General features: G+C 49.1%; 1 long non-coding RNA gene across 1 annotated transcript; it reads left to right on the top strand.

Annotated features, from left to right (window-relative positions):
* Positions 1–4,516: 4,516 nt before the first annotated feature.
* Positions 4,517–7,456, top strand: LOC118715257. The gene is made up of 3 exons (XR_004986827.2): positions 4,517–4,990; positions 5,798–5,885; positions 6,266–7,456. It is a non-coding gene; the product is annotated as an uncharacterized LOC118715257 (long non-coding RNA).
* Positions 7,457–9,644: the final 2,188 nt, after the last annotated feature.

Genomic DNA, 9,644 nt, shown 5'->3' on the forward strand with positions numbered 1-9,644 from the left:
GGATAACCAGGAGGTCTGTGGACACACAGCATGGGCAGGGCAGGCTTTCAGCCATAACCACCTCAGGCCCGATCACCAAGTGAGGGTTCACCCTCCAGTCACAGAGGGATAGCATGGAATCAGCTTGAATCCCAGCTCTACCATCCACTTGATCGTTGTACAAACAGGGAAACTGAGGTGCAGGAAGAAAAGGGCATTGTCCAGGGTCACACAGCCCATTGGATCCAAATCCTCCCAGTGCTCTTCTCTCAGGTCTTGAAAGTCATCTGGTCTCTCAGAATCCTCTGAATGAATAGGAGCAAGGTCCCTTAGGCTTAGATGGAGATAAGAATGAAGGAAAACACACATTCCCTTCTCAGCACTCCTCCCTCACGCCCATGGCAGGCATCACTAGTCAATCCAAGCACTGTTTCCCTCTGACCCAGATACGGCCTCTGAATCCTGCTCAGTGCAAACTCTGGGGAGCACCTACCAGACACATGGATATTGAGATTAACCTATTTGCCTTTTCTACCTGAGTAGGAATTGACTGACAGGAAAGAGGAAGAGAAAAATCACACGCCAGGCACTTTTTAAGTATAGGCCATTATAACTGACTCGCCTGTGCTAATTCTTACAAATCAACTTCAAAGCAGGGTTATCAGTCCCATTCTATAGATGAGGAGACAGAGGCACAAAACAAAGAAACGACCCAAAAGTCCACCAAGAAGGCATTGGGAAAATAAATCACGGCATACAAATAAAATACTTTGCAACTATAAGAAAGGATGGAGTTGGGTTTTCTTGTTTGTTTGTTTTTAATTTCTTTATTGATTAAGGTATCACATATTTGTCCTCAACCCCCCATTCCAATCCCCCATCCCCCATCCCCACTCATGTCCCCACCCCCCTATTGTCCTAGACCACTGGTTAGGCTCCTATGTATGCACACAAGTCCTTTGGTTGATCTCTCCCTTTTATCCCCACCCTCCCTTTGAGGTCCAACAGTCTGACCATGGCTCCTTATCTCTGGGTCTGTTCTTGTTCTTCAGTCTATGTTGTTCACCATTTCCCCTAGATGAGTGAGATCATGTCCTACTGGAAATATAAGAATCAAAAATGAGACAAGCAATAATCGTTATGCTAAAAGGCATATGAATCAGTCTATAGTGAGTTTCTTTTTGGGCCACCAATTCTTTTGAGACCCAATTTCAATGTCAAACAGTTCCTTATGTGTACATGTCAGCAATGATATTTCAGTTCTGGATGGTGGGCAAATGGTGGAAGAAAGGATGGAGTTGACCCAGATGTCTGTTAGGGAAATATCTCCATGATACATTACATCAGTGACCTATCACCTTGACAAAGCTGCATAAAAGACCCTCCAAGCTCAATGGCTTAAAAAAAAAAAAAAAGAAAAAAAAAAAGAAAAAACTACTTATTTATTAATGAGTCTGAGATTCTGAGGGTCAGCAATTAGGTTGGGTTCATCGGGACAGTTCTCTGGTCTCTGCTGGGCTCCTACATGCCCCGATGGCCAGCTGGACTGGGAGGCAGCTTTGCTGGTCCTGGCTAGGCTCTGCTCTCTGGAGCCTCAGCTGGTGCAACTGGCTGACTCCTCCCTGCTCTGCAAGCCTCTCACCCTCAGCAGGCCAGCCCAGCTCACTCACAGCGGACAGCAAGGCTCTGCAAGGGTTAGCAGAAGCACGCAAGGTCTCATGAGGTCTAGGGGTCAGACCTTGCATATCATCACTTTTGCCACATTCTACATGACAAAGCCAAGGCACATGACCAAGTCCAGAGTCAGGGCAGGGAGAGATAGACTCTGCCTCCTGATGGGAGGAACTGCTCAATCACATGAGAAAGGGCACCGAGAGGGAGGTGTGAAGGGTTGTGACCATTGTTGCAATCAACCACAGACGGAAAGCCCCGTAAGCCAGCTGTGAAGTAGTGTGAAACCGATCACTTCCAAGGAGTAGCATCTGCATGGTGGACAGGGTGGACATTCTCCCTTACTTTACTGTACAGGGTGGGGCAAACGTAGGTGTTCGGTTGTTTGCCTGGAAAATAAAACAATAACTAATAAACCTACGTTTGCCCCACCCTTTAAGTCCTTTCATGATGCTTTAGGTTTGTTTTTAAAAATGAGATATTTCCATTTTTAAAAATGAACAATGTATGGGTCAGGTGTGTTTGTTTGTTTTCCAGACTTGTGAAATGAAACATGCGCAAGGGAGTTCGCCTAGCACTGCTTGTTCTAGAGAAGGTCAGAAGCGCCCACTGTGAACACCAGTGGGTCCCAAGGCCTCCAGGTAATAGAATTCTGTTTAAAGCAAAACAGAGAATCTAACGACCTAAAATGCTTGGATATATTGCAGGGCATGTACAGTGAAAACAGCAAGCTGTGATCGGCATCACCCAGGCCCATTTGTGCGGAAAGTGTACAGACCGCCTCTGGAAGGGTATGCGGAATAGCAGCCATGGCTGCCAGCGAGTCAGGGATGGCTACCTGGGGTCAAGGGTGGAGGGGGAGCAACTTTTTCTTTGTGCTCTTTTGTACCCTTACGCTTTTATATCATGGTGGCTCCTCTTTAGAAATAAATAGAAAGATAGACGTTTGAAAATGATTTGTTTTTCAAGTAAATCAAAGAATGAAATAATTATTTTTTCAATGCCTGGGGGAAGGGAGATAAAGGATGACACAGATTTAGTTCCAAACACTGACTCACTCTGTGACTCCCCCCCTGCCCCCCCCCCCCCCCCCCCCCCCCCCCCCCCCCCCGCCCGGGGAAGTCAGTCACTGGCTGTCTCTGAGCATCAGTTTCCACCAACTATAAAATGGGCCAAGTCTCCCTGGCTCACTCTTCCTGCAAGCAGGGGCCAGCGCCACTATGTTAGACAACTCCTGGGTGTGCCAATCACATCCCGGTCCATGTGACTGGCGTCTCTTGCCGTCGTGCAGTACACAGCAGGGGCGACGGGAGGAGGCCGCCCTGATGTGAAGCGGAGATGAGATAATGCACCAGAGAGAGCTTCGGATGTCATGAGGGGAAGGGTGTGCATGTGTGAGTGCATACAGTGTAGCAGTACATTCCTCTGAGCGGGGGGGTGTTTTCTGCGGACGTGTCCTGTGGACCTGGGCTTAGGATACGGGGCAATCACTCCCTCCCCCAAGGCTCAGACTCCAGGGTCCTCTAGGAGCCGTGCCTGAGAAGAGAAGGAGCCACACTGGGGGCTGCCATGGCCTCTCTCTCCACCTGTGGGGGGTCCAGCCACCAGACAAGCTGTTTCCTCAGGCCTTTCCCATGCTGGTGGCTGTCTCCACCCCCAGGGTTGTGATGCAAGAGCAGAATTCCTCACACACCGAGATGCTTTCTGCTTTTTGAAGTGCAGAGAGCTTAGCCCAGTCAGAGAGAGTTGGGCTCAAATCCCAGCTCTGATACTCAGTATTCTTAGGACCGCTGAGCCTTAGTCTTCTCAGCTGTGAAATGGGGATACAAATCATGGCTGCCTCATAGGGGTACTGTGAGGTACTGTCAGGCACACAGTAGGCCCTCAGTCAGTGCCCATTTCTGGTACTGGCTCTCGTGACTTCTGATGTGATTGGTCCTCAGAATCACAAGGCAATGCACATTTTTGAAGACATAAACAAGAGGGAAACACACCAGCTCCTAGCAGCGGTTCTCCCAGCAAAGGGAGGCTTCCATTCACAGGGGACTTCCAGGCATGATTTTTAAATTGGCAAAAACCCCAATAAAGACATTCCCATTCTCAAAATGGAAAAGTAAGTTTTTTTAAGAGAGAGAGAGAGAAAGGTGGTGCACAGAGGATTTTTAGGGCGAACACTACGTGGCACTATCATATAACAAATGCGCCGCTCTGCTGGGAGAGCCAATGCATTGTGTGGGGGCAGGGGGTGTAATTGAAATCTCTGTACCTTCCTCTCAGTTTTTCCGTGAGCCTAAAACTGCTATAAAAAATAAAGTCAACTGAAACCCCCACAACAGGGCACATGTGTGCGTTACACAGAAGGGGCCTCTGAGGCCTGGGAGCTATTTCCCTGGGGTGGGACAGGTAGTGCAGGGAGAACACGGGCAGAAGGTGTGAGTCTGAGTTCCAGGTATTTCTGCTCCTGGCAGCTGGGTGCCCAGAACATGGCCAGAGCGGTTAAACACCAGGAGCCTTTCTCGCCTGGCCCAGGCCCTCTCACCACACCGCCTCCTCCACATTCGGGGATTCATGGCACAACCCCTTATAAATGAGGAAGACGCCAAACCTTCAACAAAGAGAAAGGTGTCTGAGGTCAAGGCCATAGGGAGAGCAGGAAGACATCCACATGCTGACGACCCCAGCCAGCACGTCCCAGGCCAGTCCCCGAGGGCCACAGCTGACCCCTGGCTGATCTTCAATTCATGTCCCAGCAGATCAGCACAAAGGGTGAGAGAGAGCCACAGAGCTGACGTCAGGCACACAGGGATGGGCAGCTCTGCAGGGCCTCGCCGCCCTCTCCGGGCGTGGGGAGGCCAGGAGGCCCACACCCAGCTGCTTCCAAGTGGCACACGGCAGCCGCAGCCTCTCGGCTGTGGGTGACCTTTCCCGGCCCCCACCCTACCTGCCCCATGGGATTCTGGTGACCCGGGTCTCTGACAAGCACCAGGGGCTCTCTGGGCTGGGGTCTGCATGACCCAGGAGTGAAGCAGGGGTTTGGGGGATGCACAGGGGCCAAGACTGGGAGACTTCTGGGCAAGTGGGCAAGGAGACCACCCCTCAGAAGTGCCCCAGGCATCCCCTAAGAGCCTCTCAGTCCAGGCCTCCAGAAGTCACGAGGGGCATGTTGGGTGGATCCAGAGGAGATGGCAAGACCACCAGGCACCTGGCAGGAAAGGCACACAGGTGCCTTCTGGATAGCTGGCCAGCCTAAAGGGCACAAGAGGAGGACGTGTACAAGCAGTGGCTCTTCTGAGCTCTTCACCTGACCCAGAGGCAGGAAGCAGGCTGGAGCTAGTGTATGGTAAGTGGGTGGGTCCCGAGGCCCACTTTCAGCCCAGCTTTTCCTGGGCCCAGGTGGGTGCCCTTGAGTGAAGCAGCCACTTCTCCCATAGATTGTTGGAGCAGGACAAGCACCCTGTGGTCAGAGACCACTACCGTGTTTCCCCGAAAATAAGACATCCTCCGAAAATAAGACCTAGCGCATGGAAAGATAAGACATCCCTTGAAAATAAGACCTAGCGCAACTTTGGGAGAAAAAATTAATATAAGACACTGTCTTATTTTCGGGGAAACAAGGTAGTACCCTACCCAATTTAGGGACAGGTCCGGGCAAGGAGGTAGGGACTCACAGGCAAAAGACCCCTTCACGAATGGCTAGGAGTGATCATGGCTGACAGTCTGTTCAGACAATCATGGGTTCGAGTCCTAACTCTGTCCCTTGACCAGCTGTCTTCATGGGCGAGTAACTATTTATCTGAGATTCAGTCTTCAGCTGTAAATCGGGGGTGTGTAAAAGCCCCTCACAGGAGAGATGCAGGAGTTCGTATGATCCTGTATGTCAGAACAGCAAGCCCTCCTTAAGCCACAGCCCCCTCAGTGTCACCATTCACTGTAATTACAGTCATATGAGCAGCTCCCTGTCTTAATTTCCTCATCTGCAAAAGGGCTGACATTATGAGATTGCTGGGGGGGGGGGGGGGGGGGGGGGGGGGGGGGGGGCAGGCAGGGAGGGGTGCTATGAGAAAGTTCCTGGCACAGAGTGAGCGCTTGGTAAACATTTGCCGTGATTGTTATTACTGTTTTATTATCACCATTGTTGTCATCTTAGCCCTGGGAAAGCTCAACATGCCTGCACAGGCTCCTCCAGGAAGGATACATTCATGCACCCACAACCGGAAGCAAAGCCATTGGCACAGGTCACTGAGCTGGCTGGGCTGCAGAGGTGGGACCGGGGCCCTGCTCCCAGCTCCCTGCTCCCGGCTTCTTCACCCCAGTCTCACGCCACCCCCCACCTTCGTCCCATCTGCAGGTGACTGCTCCTCTAGAGCTGGCAGCAGCTCAGCAGCCACCCCAGGCCAGCAGGCAGGGCTAACGTGCACACGGGGCTGCCCGCGGGGCTGCACGTGGGGCGCGCTGGGGGGAGCGCAGGTGTAGGCCTGCAACCGGCCCCCTGGAAGGCTGGCCGGCTGCGGCCGGCGCTGGCCCCAGGCCTCTGGTCCTGCGAGGGCTTCGGACTGGGAGAGCAAATACCATCCAGCCAGTCGGTGAGAGCCCTTCTCCTGTCTGCCCTCAGTAGTCTTCCCAGAATTCTGACTCCCCAAGTCACAGCTTCCCAAGGAAAATCAGAATGGCTGCCTCAATCATCCTCCATGTCTTCCTTTCTTTTGCTGGGCCTCCATATTGCGAGCAACTCCCGCTGACTCTGTAGAACTGAGTCCAAATCCAGTCGCCTTCCCACACCCCTATTGCTCCCTGCACCTCAAACGAGAAGCAAAGCCATTGGCACCTGGGTGTCCAGCCACCACCCTCTTTCCCTGGGACCATTGCAATAGCATCCTCACGCCCCACCCCGCCCCCTTGTCCTGCTACACAGCTGGCATGGCTGCAGCTGGCAGTGGGATTGTTGTAAGCTACCGTTTGTGTTAAAAGGGCAGAAAAAGAACACGTTGTGTATGAACTTGTATTTGTAAGAGGAAGCCATTCTGTTCTGGTAGCTACACAGAGACAGTTTAGAAGTGGAGCCTAAAGTTTAGTTTTGGGGTCCCTTAAGAAAAATAATAGAAAAGTGGGTACAAAAGGTGAGATTTAGAATTTAAAAAAAAAAAGGAGTCATAAAAAGTTAGGAATTATGGAAAGCTGAGAAATGCCACAAACATCACAAAATCCAGGGGGGAAAAACACAATAATTTTTTAAAATTGATTTTTAGAGGAGAGAGAGAGAGAGAGAGAGCGAGAGAGAAACATAGATGAGTTGCCTATCTCGGGCACTTGGACCAGTGATCAAATTGCAACCTGGGTATATGCCCTGACAGGGAATCGAACCTGCCATCTTTTGGTGTAGCCAATCAACTGAGCCATAAATTTTTTTTATTTTTATTAATCAACTGTCTGACAGACCTTTATAATCCTTTCCCCCAACAGTTCATTGATCACCTTCCTATGATGAGAATGCTGTTGTTTTGTATATAGGGAATTAAAAGATAATTCAGTCTTTCCTCTAGCATGGCCTATTGCATAAAGCTTTTACTACTACAGACTGTTTAGGCAAGTTTCCGTTTCACAAGATGTACTTGGAAATGCTTTGTATAAACACACACATTTCAGCACCATTGTGAAATTTGGAAAAACCTCCGTCAAGTTTTTTCTTATATGATCTGTTACAGATCTTGATTTGTATATGATTTGTTGTTTTTAGTACCGCCATAAGTTTGTAGTACAGCCCTACAAACACAGATATGTGGTCATTGCATTTTGCATGATCTTCTCCCCCCCACCCACCCAAAAAAAAAAAACATGTACTGTGTTTTTTATTGTATAATATGTGTTATTCAGTCTACTCCCCCAGGACAGAACTTTGGTTTGGACTAGGAGTTAATGAAGCATCGAGAAGCAAACCTTCCATTTACAATTTCATGTCTGATTGGTACACAAACTTCCTACAGAATAGCTTCTGGCTCCTTACATTCCAGGCCTATTTTCCTCCACTTTCTGCACACTTCCTGTGCTGGATGACATGGAGCATATTCATATGGTGATACAAACTCTGGACCAGCATCTCTGAATCACAATCCAGGTGAGTGAGAACCATGAGCTTTAGGGAAGCCGTCTTCTCCACCAAGACGGCTGACTTTGAACTACATGCATTTATATCAGTAAACTCAAATTCAATGTTTCCCCAACTTCACTCCCCCTAAACTGGATCCCCTTAGCTGCACGCAGGTGACTAGTACTTTTGAGAACTTTGCACACATGACCGGTGAACACAGAGCTGGAGCCTCCTTTAGCAATAAGAGCACAGAAGAAATCCTAAAAACTTAAGTTTTCTGAGTGCTATGGCTTGAATGTGTGTTCCTCCTTTCTCCCTCCGCCCCTCCCCTCACCCAAATTCATATGTTGAATCTTAATTCCCAAAGGTAATGGTTATTAGGTGGTAGGGCCTTTGGGGATGATTAGGTCATGAGGGTGGAGCCTTCATAAGTGGGATTAGAAAAAAGAGGCTCCAGAAAACTCCCTAGCCGCTTCCACCAGGTTCAGACATAAGAAGTCTGAGACCAGGAAGAGGGCCCTCACATGACCATGCTGGTACCCTGATCTTGGACTTTCAGCCTGCAGAACTAGGAGCAATAAATCCCTGCTGTTTATAAGCCACCCAGTCTGTGGTATTTTGTTATTGTAGCTCGAACTGACTAAGACACTGAGCTTTATAGAAAACCCAATTCCTGATCCCAGGTTCCTTATCTGTAAAATGGGATGATGATAATTATATTACCTGCATGATGAATAAATTATTATATAAAAAGCACTTAGAATGACTGTTGGCACATAGTAAGAGCTTATTAAATATTTGCTGACTTGAATGACCAGTGACTTGTAAACTATAAAGTAAATACCATTCAAATTCTTTAGTTCAGTTAAAAGTTGGCATAAACCAAACCAATGTATTGAAGCCCTTGCATAGCAAATTTGTAAAAGCCTGGTTGTAACTTTGTCTGTAATAATAACTGGGGCTGAGGCTCTCCCCAGAGGGTACAGCTGGGGGCATCTTGAAGTAGTTTCTCAGCCCCCATGCAAGGACTCAGGGATGAGGATCTCACTTCCTCTGGAGGCAGCAGGCTCTTTGTTCTTCTAAAGCTTTCTCCCACCTATACCTCCTCCACTGGCTCTGTGTGCTCCCTCCCTCCGCCCTCATCAAAGGGAAGAAGGCCCAAGCTGACAAGCAGAGATTCCCGAAGATGAGAAACTCGCCCTAACCTCGAAATCAGAAAGAATGAGGTATTTTAAGCTCTCTGTAGGACAAGCGAAGGAATCAAGAAAGAGCCTAGGAAGACATCTAGAGGAAGAAGAGAGAAATGAGGACAGAGAGAGAAGCCATCCCGTGAAGACGTGGAAAGAAAGAGCAAGGGACAAGGCAGGATGAGGCGGGGAGAGGGGCTTGGTAAGCTTAGGAGGAGCTGACCTGGCTTCATTCTCCTTATAAACATTGTTCAGCATTAGCAAACGTTTATTAGACACCTGTGCTTTAGGCCACAATGGTGAGCATGAAGCTTAGATTTGGGTGGTAGAGACAGAAAATAGACAAGTGAGCAAAGAAATAAAGCTTAGGAAAGCAATAAAGACACTGCAGAAAATTAAGTCAGGGTGAGGTGGACCAAAGTGCCAGGGCTACACTGAAGTGACAGTTCTTAGAGGAGAGAGAGAGAAATACCAATGATGAGACAGAATCATTGATTGCTGCCTCCTGCACACCCTCTACTGGGGATCGGGCCCACAACCCTGGGTACATGCCCTTGACTGGAATCAAACCCAGGACTCCCCCAGTCCGCAGGCCAATGCTCTATCCACTGAGGCCAACCAGATAAGGCCGCATTTGATTCTTAAAAGGCAATGGGCCACCTGATTTCCATTTTACAACTGATCCAACGGAAGCCCAGAAAGGTGAAGTGATGCATCCCAGC

Source organism: Pipistrellus kuhlii, unplaced genomic scaffold, assembly GCF_014108245.1.
Source record: "Pipistrellus kuhlii isolate mPipKuh1 unplaced genomic scaffold, mPipKuh1.p scaffold_m20_p_11, whole genome shotgun sequence".
Classification (NCBI taxonomy): Eukaryota; Metazoa; Chordata; class Mammalia; order Chiroptera; family Vespertilionidae; genus Pipistrellus; species Pipistrellus kuhlii.